Here is a 16,310-nt window from a genome sequence, read left to right on the forward strand (position 1 = left end):
GTGCTGTGGCAGCTGGGGACTTGGGAAGAGAAGTACTTTGCTGAATAAACCTTCCTGAATATGCCTTACTGCAGAACTTTCTGCTGCAGTGACAAAAAATCCTTAGAAATTCTGGCTCATTCTTCTCCTGACATTCCCAGCTATGTATTTGCTTTCCTGCCTCCTTCCTCCCTGTCTCCATGCCTTTGTTTTCCTCACAAAGCAGAGTTCATTGGGTTTCCTGTACTTCTTCTCAGGCTGTTATCCTTAAAGTGACAGAGCCTGACAGCAATCCGGACCTTCCTCAAAATGAGGAAAGCAGTAGGGACAAGACCAATTACAGGTAGCCTGGGTCTTTTCTCAGAAATAGGCATTAGGGCTCTGACAGAAAAGGCATCCAGCAGCTTCTGAACAGCTTAGCAACCCCTGGCATTCCTCATTCTGTTCCTCCCATTCTCTGTGATTCGCCCAGAGATGCCTCTCCCCAGCCCCAGCTGGGCTGCAGCTGCAGGGGAGAGACGCCTCTCCCCAAACAAAGTCTAAAACTTAATGGGAATCACTTGTCTGGCAATCTAGACAAGTGATTTCCATTAAGTTTTAGAATTTGTTTGGAGAAAGGTATTGGAAACCATTAAGTCAAGATCTTTGCTATCTGGTATAGTTCTGGCTCTTCAGAGTACTCCCATTGACTCATCAGTAGCAAGTTTGGTGCTAGGTGTTTTGTAAGCTGAAGACCTTATTTGCAAGCTCTCTGAAACAGGGCTCTGTCTGCAAACTCCAAAATCATGTGTTAATGTGCTCCGTTCACTTAAGGGGCTTGCAGAAAGTTAATGAGCCTATGCAAAGTTTTTGAGTTGGTGACACACAATGTGAAACCAGGAGAACTTTGCCTGTTTCTACAGGGCTCTATTGCATTTGCACAGTGTGGGATCTAAACACTAATTTAAAATACCCATAACCAACCATTTGATGTTTTACTTCCCTTCGTATTTTTAGTGTTGTCACTCATTTGTTTGTGGTTTTGTTTGCTGTCGGTGTTGCTTTATTTTTACTGTTCTATGTGTGTGAAATCAAATTAAGGGTTGACATCCCATAGAAATTGTATAAGCCTGAGTGAATGCCTTTTACAGCCTGGAGCCCCAGCCATGGGGAGAAGAGCCCCCCACAGCACAGCGCTGGGAAGCAGGAAGGGGTCTGGGGGGCAGTGCATGGGCAGGCCATGCAAGGCTGTTTGGGGAGGTTCAGCCTTCCCCAGCCTTGGATACCCGCTGACATGAGGGAGGGGATTGAAGGAGACCCATAATATTGTTATACTTCCAATTCTAATTCCAAAACTGAAGCTGCAGGAACACAATTTAAATATAATTTAAAACAGCTACTCTATTTTTGACCTTCCTAGTAAAGGATATTTTATGAGCAAAGGTTTAGACAGAGGGAATATTCTTATTTCATCTGGACCACCTCCCTCAACCCAAATGTGAAATCTAAATTATGAACATGATAAAGAACAAATTTAAGAATACATTTCTCTAAAGGAAGACAGCACAAGAAACAATAATGAAACCAGGCTGTTTACTTTCATTACTGTGAGAATAGCTGAATAAACAGAAATGGCATTTACCCAGTCAATGTGTAGAGGGTATCCTTGGGTACAGATTGTCAGCTTCTGCTTGTAAATATAATGGCAGTCACAACTAACATGACTTTTATATTTGCCTAAAAAAATAATGGCAAGTTTTGGTCTGACACAGCTGAAGTGACAGAATATCTTCTGTTTCCTTGAATACAAAACAGATGATTTAAAGATGAATGTTCAAACAAGATGTAGAAATATTATAATTAGATAAGCTTGAATATGTAAACATATTTTCTTAAATACATTGTTTATTAAGCAATGGAGAATGCTCTTTCATAAATCTATTTTGAGTACTAGTACTTGCATGTAATACACTGCAAATAGATTTAGGGAATACAAGTAAAAAGTGCAAATTTTTATGAATTGCCAATAACAACAGTCTTTTGTGAAGATCCTGAGGCATGGTTTCACCAAATGAATGAATCAGATATGCAGCTTAAAGTAAACAAAAGTGAAACAGCTTTAGTTTACTTAAAAACTTACAGAGAAAGCTCCAGCACCAAACTCCTCTGCATTTCATAGAATCCTAATTAAGCAATCCTTTACCATGATCTGCTCTCTAGCTGTTCTTTGTCTGGAAGACCATTCATTACACACTGTTAAGTTACAGGTTGTCCTCCACCATTGTGCATATTCATCAGCGTGCCATGACAGATAATACCATGCCTGATATTGTAAATCACATTTATTTGGGTCTTCGGTCCCATGCTGAACATGCAGGATTCTCATGTGGTCCTTGCCAATAGCTCCATTCATATATGCCCCAAGGCCTTGAAAGCCCCCTAGATAACATAGGAGTAAGATTATAATAGTCTGAAGAGGTAAGATTTATTTTTAATTAAAAGGTTGCTCTAGCAAATCACTTATATAAAATTTCTTGCTGTATATCTGACTTTAAACATACATAGCTGTTCTCTTATGGTGGGGGGAGAAATGTACAATTGTTTGGCGTGATTTATGGTTCATTTTAAATTCAGTTAAGCTTCATATCCTATGATTCCCTCCCCAAGAGAACAGCAGAGCCAAAAGATCATCAGAGAGGTGATTCCTAGCTCAGCCACAAGTGGAAAGAAAAAGGAAGTAAAGGTGTCTGTCAGTTTAGAAAGTCACAGCTCAGTTTAAATGAGGTTCTAAACAGAATGAATTCTCCCATTACTTGGAAAAAGTAGTTCAGCTCCTGCCAATAACAAGTGTGAGCTGACATACCAAGTTGGCGGTTCTATACCACTGGTGCCATATGCAAGTGAAAAGGGCTTTAATGTACTCTGGAACACTCCTCAAAGAGGAAGCCCCAGGGCACGAGACATATAAATGGAGTGGTGCCACATGGCCACAGACACAGCATTAGATTTGAGATTCCCTCTGGGATTAGCAACATTAGAGACCTCATAAATTGCATTATGGGAATGAGGGACCTGGACATATCAGAAAGTTTATAAATTGAAAGGAAGGGTGTATAGAAGTCTCATGGGAACTCAGAGGAAGGGAACTGAGTACAAAACCCAAACTTTGGTTGTGTATATCAGCATAAATACAATGATTAACATGTACTGTAGCTAAAATTCCTCTCATGTTATGTTAAAGTAACAAAACCAGTGCAGTCCATTTTCACATGAGCTAAGGAAATGCCTGGTCATTGTTGAGGATTTTCTATATGCTGTTTTTTTTCTCTTGAGCTGTTGTCCCAGGAAAATCAGCATGCAAAATCTAGTGATGAAGAAAAACAAGAAACAAAATTGAAATGTATGTGACATTTTTTGTATGCACAACATTTCATTTGTTGGTGATAAAACTTATTTCAAATATGCTGGGCCAGTTCCTCAGCTGGTGCAAATTGACATAGCTCCATTGAGCATCTCACCCATTATCCTCTAACACATAGAAGTAGAGATACACCTATTAGGAGGTGTGTGAAGTGGATTATTATTAGAGTTTAGCTTAGAGTGGAAAGAAATTGTTCATGAAGCTGTGGTCAATGTCCAAATTAATATCTATTCAAATGTGTTTGACTCTTTCAAAGTGCTTAATAGTCCCAAATAGTACATTTTGATTGTACGTATATTCACCCCTAAAATTTTCAGTTTATGCTGACCAGCACAGCATGAATTGCACTTCTGAAAATGAAGCCCCCTTTAACCAAAGTGGACACATATACCACTTTGAGGGGGCAGGCTATTCCTCAGTCTAAGAGCCATCAGTGTTAATGTTTCCTGACATTTATCTTAAATCTTCATGTGCATAGTTTCATCCCATTACTAGTTGGTGTTTGCATTCTTAATCTATTATTTCTCACTTACACAAACAGACCTCAGCAATATGTTTTCCCTAGAGTCATGTATACACTTACATAGGTACTTAGGCAGACATTCTCAAAGGTATTTAGGATCCTAATTTCTACTGAAATAAATGGAAGTTGGAGCCTAAATACCTTTGAGGATTTGGGCTCAGAGAGAATCTGCCTTTGAATATGTTCTTGTAATTTCCAATTGCTTTAATGGGAGCTGCCCCCAAGTATCTGAAGGTAGAATTTGGCCCCTCAGAGCCATAGGTCCAGAACCAAGTGCTGCAGTGCTAAAGCAAAATGCATTACACTGCTCTAATCAACAATGGATGTCAAAACATCAGCTTCATTTACATTAATACAAACCCAAATGAAAGCATTAAAGACAAAATAAAATTAAGAATAAATTCACAGCATCACATGACTCCCTCTGAAAAACAATGTATTCTTTTCACAAATTGAAATGGTAATTGTGCTTTAAAATCCATGTCTCTGTACTTCTTTATATCTATTGGTAGTTTACTTTTGTATAAAAGCAAAAGCCTCCTGCAGGGAAGCTAAGGAGGAATGACTCATTGTAAAATGTATGTCATTAAGAAAAAACCACAGAAATGGTCTCAGGGAACAGTTTCTGGAATCTCCTGCAATGAAACAAAGGCTGTTAAGAAACTTTCTATTTAAAATAAGGCCATGATATTTCAGAGTGTGGTTTGCAAGGAAGAACTTTTGAATAAAACAAGAGAAAACATCTCTTGGAACCAAAGGATCCAAGATATTGTTATGTCAGATGTGACCTGCCATACACTGTAATGCTTTCAGTTCAGACAGCCTTTTCCAGTTAGGGCTAGATTTGCAATTCCGTAGGGGGAAGTACAGAGTTACTTTGCCACTGGAACAACACTGGGATAGGATGGAGGGACACTGTTTCTCCAAAGGCTGTGTTTGGGAAGCATTGGAGCTGGGCATGCTGCACCAGTCATGAGAATCACACAGATTGCATTCCCCTGGTTTGCTGCTGACTTTATTCTACAGGGCAGTATGGGATTTGGCAGGAAGGGGTAGGGTGGGCAGGGGAATGACTAATCCTTTTTATATGCCTGATCCCTTTGCAGGCTCTGAATCAGGATTTCAGAATGAAGCCCTAATCAGTAGCACCCATACTGTTCAATAGCCTGAGCGATGGTCTCAATTATTTGTCACCATGGAAATCCTCATTTAAGATTATGGCAGGTTCTGAACAAGTGTCTTTGCTTACAAATGTAAGCTGCGAATCGTAACAAAAGGAATGAGCTTTTTGTAAATTAACATATATGAGATTTCTTTTGAGACCATTTTATTTCATTGAAAGAACAATTGTCATCATCCTTCTGTTCATTGAGAAAAATGGAGTTGAGTGTGAAAGTGCTGGCTCTCCTGATGGTAAGAGCTGTAAATTACAATTTTTTTTTGTGAACCTGCATTATAAGGATAGCCTGAGGATGCTCCATGTTTATGAAAGAGCTGCATTATGGGCTGATTAAGGACTGAGGCCGAAGGCTTAGCAATTTATTATTAGGATTTATAGAAGCAAAGTGGTTTACAAAGTATCCAGTTAAGCACTTCAGCACTTAATTTTATGTGAATAAAGCAATAACCTTGCTGAAATCTGAGCCATTTTATCTGTACAAGCTCTTATGAATCTTATATGGTTTGCTGAAGCCTGGATCTTCTCCTCTGTGGCCCCCATATGAAGTCCTAGGAGACTGATATAGCCTATAAAATGTAAAGCACTAAGGCCCAGATCCACAAAGGTACATAGGCGCTGAATGAGCTTAGAAGCCTAAGTTTTTGAAGAAAAACTTCCCTAGGCACCTACATTTCAGACTCCATCTTGGGCCAGTAACTTTCCACGCACCTGGGCTATGAGCTTTGTTTGGGACAGTATATTTCCATGCACATGACAAAGGATATAAAAGACCTCTGAGACATCTCCATTTTACCTCTTTACTATAGGGGCGGCAGGCGAAAGCAGTGCGCAGAGCCTCCTGTCCCCACGCCTTGTAGCCAGACATGCTGCTGGCCGCTTCTGGGGCGTAACATGGTACCAGGACAGGCAGGGAGCATGCCTTACCCCCACTGCGCCAGAACACCAAGTTGAAAAGGGACACTGGCAATGCCAGTCAACATCGCCAACCAGACCATTAAAAGTCCAGTCAGCGATGCTGCAGGGCTAAGACAGGCTAGTCATAGAATCATAGAAGATTAGGGTTGGAAGAGACCTCAAGAGGTCATCTAGTCCAACCTCCTGCTGAAAGCAGGAGCTACCCAAACTAAATCATCCCAGCCAGGGCTTTGTCAAGCCGGCCCTTAAAAATCTCTAAGGAGGGAGATTCTACCAACTCCCTAGATAACCCATCCCAGTGCTTCACCACCCTCTTAGTGAAATAGTTTTTCCTAATATCCAACCTAGACCTCCTCGACAGCAACTTGAGACTATTGCTCCTTGTTCTGCCATCTGTCACCACTGAGAACAGCCTAGCTCCATCCTCTTTGGAATCCCCTTCAAGTAGTTGAAGGCTGCTATCAAATTCCCCCGACTCTTCTCTTCTGCAGACTAAATAAGCCCAGTTCCCTCAGCATCTCCTTGTAAGTCATGTACCCCAGCCCCGTAATCATTTTTGTTGCCCTCTGCTGGACTCTCTCCAATTTGTCAACATCCTTTCTGTAGTGGGAGGCCCAAAACTGGATACAGTACTCCAGATGTGGCCTCACTAGTGCCGAATAGAGGGGAATAATCACTTCCCTTGATCTGCTGTTAATGCTCCTACTAATGCAGTCTAATATGCTGTTAGCCTTCTTGGCAACAAGGGCACAGTGTTGACTCATATCCAGCTTCTCATCCAGTGAAATCCCCAAGTCCTTTTCTGGAGAATTGCCGCTTAGCCAATCAGTCCCCAGCCTGTAATAGTGCATGGGATTCTTCCATCCTAAGTGCAGGACTCTGCACTTGTCCTTGTTAAACCTCATCAGATTTGTTTTGGCCCAATCCTCGAATTTGTGTAGGTCACTCTGGACACTATCCCTACCCTTCAGCATATCTATCTCTCCCCCCAGCTTAGTGTCATCTGTGAACTTGCTAAGGGTGCAATCCGTCCCATCATCCACATCATTAATGAAGATGTTGAACAAAACTGGCCCCAGGACCGACCCCTGGGGCACTCCGCTTGATACTGGCTGCCAACTAGACATCAAGTCATTGATCACTACCTGTTGAGCCTGACAATCTAGCCAACTTTCTATCCACCTTATTTATCTGATCCTTTGAGATTAGAAAGAACCTCACATGATGAAATGGGTTTTCAATAACCTCTCATTCTATTAGATTTTTTAACTTGTTGGCAAGAATACTGTGGGAGACCATATCAAAAGCTTTACTAAAGTTAAGATACATCACGTCCACCGCTTTCCCCATATCCACAGAGCCAGTTATGTCATCATAGAAGGCAATCAGGTTGGTCAGGCTTGACTTGCCCTTGGTGAATCGATGTTGACTGTTCCTGATCACCTTCCTCTCCTCCAAATCCTTCAAAATGGATTCCTTGAGGACTTGCTCCATGATTTTTCCAGGGATTGAGGTGAAGCTGTAGTTCCCCGGATTCTCCTTCTTCCCTTTTTAAAAGACGGGCACTATATTTGCCTTTTTCCAATCGTCTGGGACATCCCCCAGTCGCCATGAGTTTTCAAAGATAATGGTCAATGGCTCTGCAATCACATCAGCCAACTCCCTCAGCACCCTCGGGTGCATTAGATCCAGCCCCATGGACTTGTGCATTTCCAGCTTTTCTAAATAGCCCTTAACCTGTTCTTTCACCACTGAGGGCTGCTCACCTCCTCCCCACCCTGTGCTAACCAATGCAGCAGTCTGGGAGCTGACTTTGTCTGTGAGGACCAAGGCAAAAAAAGCATAGAGTACTTCAACTTTTTCCACATCATCTGTCTCTCCCATTCAGTAAGGGTCCCCCACTTTCCCTGACCTTCTTGTTGCTAACATACCTGTAGAAACCCTTCTTGTTACCCTTCACAGCCCTTGCTAGCTGCAACTCCAACTGTGCTTTGGCCATCCTGATTACACCCTGGCATACTCAAGCAATATTTTTATACTCCTCCCTAGTCATTTGTCCAAGTTTCCACTTCTTGTAAGCTTCCTTTTTCTTTTTAAGCCCCCTGAAGATTTCTCTGTTAAGCCAAGCTGGTCGCCTGCCATATTTACTATTCTTTCTGCACATCGGGATGGTTTGTTCCTGAACCCTCAATGAGGGTTCTTTAAAATACTGCCAGCTCTCCTGGACTCCTTTCCCCCCTCATATTAGCCTCCCAGGGGATCCTGCCCATCAGTTCCCTGAGGGAGTCAAAGTCTGCTTTTCTGAAGTCCAGGGTCTGAAGCCAGCAGGTCTGGCTCCTAGATGGTGGGAACCACAGGGCTCCGCATGCTGCCCCTGCCCCAAACACAGCTCTGCCCTCCCATTGGCCAGGAACCATGGCCAATAGGAGCTGGGGAGGGCAGTGCCTGTGGGCAAGAGCAGCGTGCGGAGCCTCCTGGCCCTCTGTCTAGGAACCAGAGCTGCTGGCCACTTCCAGGGCACAGTGCAATGCCAGGACAGGGAGGGAGCCTACCTTAGCCCCACCACGCTGCTTATGGAATGGAGGGTTTGGGGTCCAGGAGGGAGCTCCAGGTTTGCAGGGGGGCTCAGGGCTGGGGCAGGGGGTAAGCCCAAGCACCAACGCCAAGCCCCAACCCTCTGCCCCAGCCCTGAGCCCCCCCAAACCTGGAGCTCCCTCCTGCACCCCAAACCCTTCATTCCTGGCTCCACCCCAGAGCCCATACCCTCTGCCACCTCTCAACCCCCTGCCTCAATCCTCAGCCCCATCCCACATTCCGAATCTCTCAGGCCCACCTCCCAACCTGGAACCCCCTCCTGTAACCCAAACCACTCATCCCCAACCCCACCCCAAAGCCCGCACCCCGAGCCATAGCCCTCACCCTCTCCCACAGCCCAACTTCCTGCCCCATTCCAGAGCCCCCTCCCACACCCTGAACCCCTCATTTCTGGCCCTACCCCAGAGCCCATGCCCCCAGTTAGAGCCCTCATCCCCTCCTACACCCCAACCCGCTGCCACAGCCCGGTGAAAGTGAGTGAGGGTGGGGGAGAGTGAGCCACGGAGGGAGGGTGAATGTAGTGAGCAGGGCCTCGGGGAAGGGGCAGGGCTAGGGTGTTCAGTTTTGTGTGATTAGAAAGTTGGCAACCCTACTTTACTCCTGTAATTCTCTGGACTGTGGATTTACAACAAAAAGGAGCATCTTGAACTATGGACTGAGGATCTTCAAATCCTTTGATAGTTACCAGAAAGACTTTACAAGCCAGCAGTCTATTCTATCACAGCTAAAAACCTGATATAAGGACTTCACAATCATTTGTATGTATATAATGTATTAACCATTTTAAACTCTTTTATTTTATTAGTAACTCTTTAGTTAGTTTACCAAGGATTGGCTGACAGCATGATATTTGGGTAAGCCCCAGGTCAATATGAATTTGTCTGATCCTTTGGGATTAGAAAGAACCTCACATAATGAAATGGGTTTTCAATAACATCTCATTCTATTAGATTTGGTTGCCTGGATGAGAGGTAAGGGCTGGAATGCCTAAAGGGGACCATGTTTGGCTTCTGGTTAACCAGTGTGGTACTACAGAAGCTTTTTTGATACTGGTTAGGTGAATCTAATGATAGATAGACCACTAGTTTTGCGGGATTGTCTGCCCTATTTCTTGCAGTCTTCCTTCAGCGTGGCCCATCCAGGCAAAGTGGGGAACTGCTATTCAATTTCTCCCTTTCTGATTAGGAGGAATTTGAATCAAGGGTCTCCCATGTCCCAGATGAGTAACCTAGCCACAGGGCTAAAAGTTGTGAGGGAGCTCCTCCTTGTCTTCCGCTGCCCCTGGGTTTTGTGGGGAATTACGTGTCTGCCTAACTCATTCTCACAAAACAACTACTCAGGTGACTAAACTCCCAGAAGACCAGGAAGAGGGGTTCCCAGTTGTGGATTGGAAGCAAAAATAGGTTCCTATCTCTGTGAGAGGGGCAGAGTTTAAGACACAGCCCTCTCATCAGTATCTCCCATGGGCTGTCTTAGGCAGCTCCCCACCTACTGTGCTGGATTTTGTGGATCGCATTCCTAGGTACCTATCTCTTCCCATGTGTTGTATAAGGAGCCTTGGCACCTGACTCAGGCTTTGTGGATCAGATTGTTGTTCCAATGATTTTTTTGGCACCTAAAAGTTAGGTGTCATAAAGTCTAAGTCCCTTTGTGAATCTAGGCCTAAGGGCTGATCCAGCTATAATTGAAGTGAATGGGAGTCTTTCCGTTGATTCCAGTGGGAGCTGCGTCAAACCAAAGATATACAAAGATAAGAACAGACATCCATTTGCCAATATGAGAGTGCTATCCACATGAGATGATGTAAAATTATCGATCTGACTTTACTGTGTTATGAGTCTGAGGCTGCCTAATGTGAACTATGGCTAAAATTTTCAAACCTGGTTGACTAAAATAAAGCTCCTACATCTAGATTTAGGTACCTAAATCAGCACTTTTGAAAATCAGGCAACATATTTAGGTGCCTAACCATATATTTAGGAGCCTAACTTTAGGCATGCAGATTTGAAAATTTTGACCTAAATGTTTTTTTTTAAATTGAGCAGATTAGACTGAGCTGAATACTCAGCCTGTGCCTTCTTTCCTGAGAGACCTGAATCCTGAGTGGTTCACTACAAATTACACAAGCCAGCTGTAATTAAGCTTCATCTAAGGTTTTTAAAAATAACTTCACACAACAGCAACTGGACCCATACCTCTATGTAAATGAGAAGTAATATAGAATTGTAGGACTGGAAGGGACCTTAAGAGGTCATCTAGTTCAATCCCCTGCACTCATGGCAGGACTAAGTATTAGCTAGGCCATCCCTGATTGGTGTTTATCTAACTGGCTCCTAAAACTCTCCAAGGATCCATTAAACACAAGACAATGCTTGACAGCATTTTGAGAGAGAAAAAATCTCTCTTGAGAAATGCATTTTAGAGTACAAACTATTCAAAATAATTAAGGCCATAATCCTGCTCCCACAAAAGTCAGGAAATTTTATCATTGACTTAAATATCAGTAGGCGCATACCCTTAAAAACAAAAATGAAAGAGAGCAATTGTGGATGAATACCATAGAAAGGGTGACTCAGATTGCTAGAGGGGAGTTTTCAAGCAACAGTGCGAGCTTCTTAGCTCTAGAAGTCTGCTTGGTGGCCAATTATAAATGAAACAGAATACAAGTAATCATAAAGGAGGTTGACTAATAACAGGCTGTCGGGTAAAAGAGAATTGGAGAAATAAAATAATGCAATGGCCAGTGACCATGTCCTGGGTCCCAGTACTGTTTGTCTGTTTAAAAAAAATTGCTGTACTGTCTAGAAATACTGAGTATTCGGAACCAGTTTAAAGTGACTCAGAAGCATAGTTACTGAATGGAAATAATAATAAGGAGAATATATAGCAAATGTCTGTGGGGGGGGGTTGTTCGTTTTTCCTTTTGTCTCAACAAAGACAAGTAATTAAAGTTTTCAGGGATAATAATGTGGAAAAGATGCTTACTTTTGTGTCGACCACACAAGGAATCTTCAGAAAGAGGTTCATCTGAAGAAGGACCACCTTTCTACTTTGTAGTAAATCCATGGCAGTTTTCTATAGTACAATCTTTTTTCTGAGCAGTTTTACTTGTAAATGAGCAGCAGCATGTGTATCCCACTACTTGCAACTGCTTCCTGGGCCATAGAAATGCTATATGCTTCTGGAAAGTTCCACAATAAAACCTTGAAAGAGGAAATTTTGCTATGATTGAAGAATAATTCTTCCATATCAGTGGAGGCTTTTAATAAGATCTCTTTGTTATAGAAGATTATGAGGCTTTCACTGGGATTGCTTTTGATCCATCCCTGGCTTACGCCCTAGATGTGCTCAGCAATCAGAGGAGAAATAAAAAGGGTGTCATCTTGTTTGAAAAGCTGTTGTTTAAACTTTTTTTTTTTAAGTCACTCTTTTGTGCATTCAGGTGTTCCAGTAATTCTCAGGCTGAACATCAGTGGTAGTTCTTGAGTTCTCCTACTTTGTCTCAAAGATAGAAAAAAAGAACAACTTTGGTTCTTTTGCAATAAAATATTAATATCCTCTTCAGCAGTGGATGCGCAATCTCCAGAATCTGCTGCTTAGTTGTCATCATAGGTTAAAATTTCTGAACTGCATTTAAATATGCTTTAATTTCTGCAAAATGGTCTCTGGAATTCAGAATACTTTTCCTTACTTTATTGGTGATGAATGGCCATGATCTTTAAAGTTATATGGATCCTATGCATTACCATCAGAGCAGCATGCAGCAGGGTGTAACTCTCTTCCTCATTATGAAATTCCTCTCTGGTGTCATCTGGACCAGTGATCTTCTAGGTCACTCCAATCCTTGACTCTGGGAGCCAGCCTTACCCTGCTCTGCTGTGAGAACCCTCACTTCTGGGCTGTTCATGCACAGCCTCTGGCATGTAAGCTTCTCCCAGCTACCAGCAAGCGAATGACACTAGCCAATATCTCCGGTCCCAGAAACAACCTTAGGAACCTCCATCTTTCAGTGTCCATTTATGCCTACTGGACGCTGCAAGCTTGTAAGTTCATCAATTTAACAAAGAAATTGATATGTACCAAGCTTGTTGTCTCAAGAGGAGCCTCTGACACACTTCAAACCAAACACACCGCTTCAGGTAGAATAAACAAACAGATTTATTAACTATAAAGATAGGTTTTAAGGGATTATAAATCAAAGCATAACAAGTCAGATTTGGTCAATTGAAATAAAAGCAAAACACACTCTACGCTGATCTTAACACTTTCAATGTCCTTACAAACTTAGATGTTTCTCACCACAAGCTGGCTGTTTACTTTTCAGTCAGGCTCTCCCCTTTGATCAGAGTTTCACTCGCTTGGTGGTGGTGGTGTCTGTAGATGTAGGTGGAAGAGAGACAGCATGGCAAAATGTCTGTCCCTTTTATCATGTCCTTTCTTTCCTCTTGGCTTTGCCCTCCCCCCCTTCAGAGTTAGGTGAGCATTACCTCATCGCAGTCCCAAACTGACCAAAGGAAGCTAGTGACTCCCTCGAGGGTCTAACAGATTCTTTTGTTGCTGCCTAAGCCAGTGTCCATTGTTCCTGTGAGACTGGGTTGGGTTTGTCCCATCTATGCCCTGATGAGGTGTGAACTTTCTCTCTGTTCCTGGAGAGTTTTTGCATGGGTTTGTTTTAAGCCATGAGGATACATTTTCAGCCTCATAACTATATACATGAAATTATAACCTATAACCTTACTATAATATTACTGTAACAATTACTGTAACATCACTATAACAACCATGCTCAGTGCATTATGAGCCTTCTGAAGACACCCAACATGACAAACTTTGCATTGGATACCACACAATCATTTTATAAAGATGAACATGGGGGTGTAGGGTGTTCCTTCAAGGTACAAAATGTCACACTCTTGTCATGACTGAAGAAGGTATATAGAAAGTTAGGTACAGAGGGACACACACTATATGTACTGCTACTACTATATGTACTATCACTGTTAACAGAGATTGCCTGAGTTCATGGTTTTTTTGTTACTAACAATATATTAAGGACTCAAGTGACATGTCACACAGCAACTCCACTTATGCAAAAGAGTGTGCAATTCATAAAAGATCCCAAATACCATGTCTTTCACAGGAAGAAGGTAAACTCTGGTAAAACCTGACCCAATAGCCTTTGAAGTCGTTGGAAAGGCTCTCATTGACTTCAACAGCCATTGGATCAGGACACAAATGGGGAGAGTACAATTGTAAGCTCTTCAAATTTGTACAATATCTAGCACTAAGGGGTCCTCAAAGAGGCTTCTAGGCACTTTTGAAATATAAACAATTACATCTGTAAACTAGAAACAAAACAGGCATCGCTGTTATCAAAGGATTTGATTCACAGCTGTAAACATTCCTAAATTGGCCAAAAATGTAGTTATGCATAAGTATGAAATAGGCATCATTTGCATAAGTTAAAACAGCAGGTGATGTTCTAAGGATCGGCTAAAAAAAGCACCCTGACAATAAATCCCTGTAAAGAGAATGTTGTTTTGGAGCCAGGTGACCTGCATGCTGACTTGATGACGCAGGTGAAAAAAATAAGCTGTCCTATACCTTCTGTTGCATGCAGAGATTTTTGTAAATCCAATCTCTGTGGAAATCAAGTAGCCTGCACTAACTCCTCCACTTTGCGGTCTGAATATTATTAATATTTTGGATGTGGGCCAGAGGAGGAAGAATTTGCATATCTACAATATTGATCAAAGGCTCTTAAATACAATAATATTTTACCCTCTTTCCAGAGTCTCAGTAGCAAAAATACATCTTACCTCCAGATTATACAGATCACAGAAACCAACAAATTGAAACATGCTGGACAGACATGGTCTCAAACTCTGAGTCTTTTCTTGCATGTATGATTCTTTGCCAAACTGTATAAGAAGGATACAAGATTCAGAGAGGCTGTTCTTTTGGCGTTGTTATCCTTAAATTGTTTAGCTATTATACTTGTTAAAATGACTTCAGGGCTAGGGGTCAGTAGAGTCCTACTGTATTCCTCACTAATGAAAGGAAATGTAGTTTGTGCGGATTCTAGGTTGGCACGTGAACGTTAACTAAACTACTAGTTGCTAATGTATATGTTGTTTGTTAAGAGGCATATGGGGAGTTGGGAGAGGATCTAGCTTTTTATTCCTTTGCTGTTTTTCTAATTCAGAGTTTTAGAAACTGATAGAATGAGTGGCCAGTGAGTTTTATGTCATAAGTAGTTGGTTGAATATTTTTTGGATGGAACAATTTTCCTTTGGAATCTGCCATTTCATCAATTTCAAAACTGTCCATGGGAATTTCATTTTGTGGAAAATTTCAGAACTTTATATTTTTTGTTACAGTTCTGAATAGAAACTAATTTTGAAATCATGGAAATTTTATATGAAATGGAAATCCCAGTTCCCACATAGCACTAATCATAGCTTGTTAAATGTTTTTTACCTTTTATTTCTTTGTAACCAATTCTGAGATATATACCTCTGTGACAGTGTTCAACTCACCATCGCGGCGTCTCCTGCTGGCCATGCTGGGAATTAGCTCAGGGTTTGCCAGTGCACCCTTCTCAGGTGGTGTCTTGCCCACCGTCTTGTCTGACTCGTCTGTCTCCACCTGCGTCACTCCTCAAAACACGTCATCCTCTTCTAGACACTGCCTTCCAGCTGTGCCCACTCCGCTGGCTTTCCCCCCCTTCTGGGGGGTCGGCAGCTTCTGGTTCTCTCACTCGACTCAGTGGCTCATTGCAGTCCTCAGTCTAGCCCCTTCCTCCAAGGGCAAGCTGCAGTCTGGCTTAGCCACTCTCATCACTGGCAAATGGGGGGAAATGACAGGGGCCTAGGCCCACACGCTACTCTGAGCCCTGACCCAGGAACCCTCTAGCAGCAGCCACTTAGTGCCCTCCTCCAACTCTCCTCTACTGCCGGCTTCCCTGGGCCACTTCCCCGTAGCCCCAGCACCTTCTCTGCCCCTTTGTGTCAGGTCCCCAGTCTGGCAGTCGTCAGCCTAGAGCTCCCCCAGCCTCCGCTGGCCCTGCCCAGCCCTGCTCTGTCTTAGGTGCTTCTCTCTCTAGGAGCCAGTTCTTCTCCCTTTGCCCTCCAGGGAGAGACTCTGCTCTGCAGCCCCAGCCTGGCCCTTATAGGCTGCTTTCAAGCCTCCACTTGATTGGCTCCCAATAAGCCTTTTCATGATTGGCTGGGGCTCTGTACAGCCTCTCTGGATTACTCCAACTCCTTCCATGCCAGAGTTGGGCAGCAGCCCTACTACAGCCTCATTACTTGTAGGCACTCAAAATCTATCTTTCTGTAGTTAATAAATTTATTTAATTGTTTTAGCTAAACCAGTGTGTTTGGACTGAAGTGTTTGGGAAACTCCATTTAGGATAGCAAGATTTGTGCATACCATTTTCTATTAATACATGATGGACTTTATCTGAGCATGATTTGTCCTGGAGGGTGCTGGGCAGTACAAAAGGCACATTTCTGGGGAAAAGTCTGGGGCTGGGAGTTTGCTGGCGTAGCCCTGCAGTGCAATTCATGAGTAGCTAGTTCTAGCACTCATACAGTATAGCTGGGAGTGATTTACATGCTAGAGGCTGTGTGTGGGCAGACCGGCAGTGGTTGCTCTCACAGCAAAGCAGTGTAAAAGGCACCCCAGGTTGGGAACTGAGTGGACGCTGCTGTCCA

At 42.8% G+C, this 16,310-nt stretch overlaps 1 long non-coding RNA gene across 1 annotated transcript; it reads right to left on the bottom strand.

The window, feature by feature from the left end:
* Positions 1-2,182: 2,182 nt before the first annotated feature.
* LOC120399098 lies at positions 2,183-15,705 on the bottom strand. The gene is made up of 3 exons (XR_005594960.1): positions 15,132-15,705; positions 14,412-14,513; positions 2,183-3,322 (listed from the first exon to the last, which is right to left on the bottom strand). It is a non-coding gene; the product is annotated as an uncharacterized LOC120399098 (long non-coding RNA).
* Between the last annotated feature and the right edge of the window lie 605 nt (positions 15,706-16,310).

The sequence above is a fragment of the Mauremys reevesii genome, linkage group 2 (assembly GCF_016161935.1).
Source record: "Mauremys reevesii isolate NIE-2019 linkage group 2, ASM1616193v1, whole genome shotgun sequence".
Lineage (NCBI taxonomy): Eukaryota > Metazoa > Chordata > Testudines > Geoemydidae > Mauremys > Mauremys reevesii.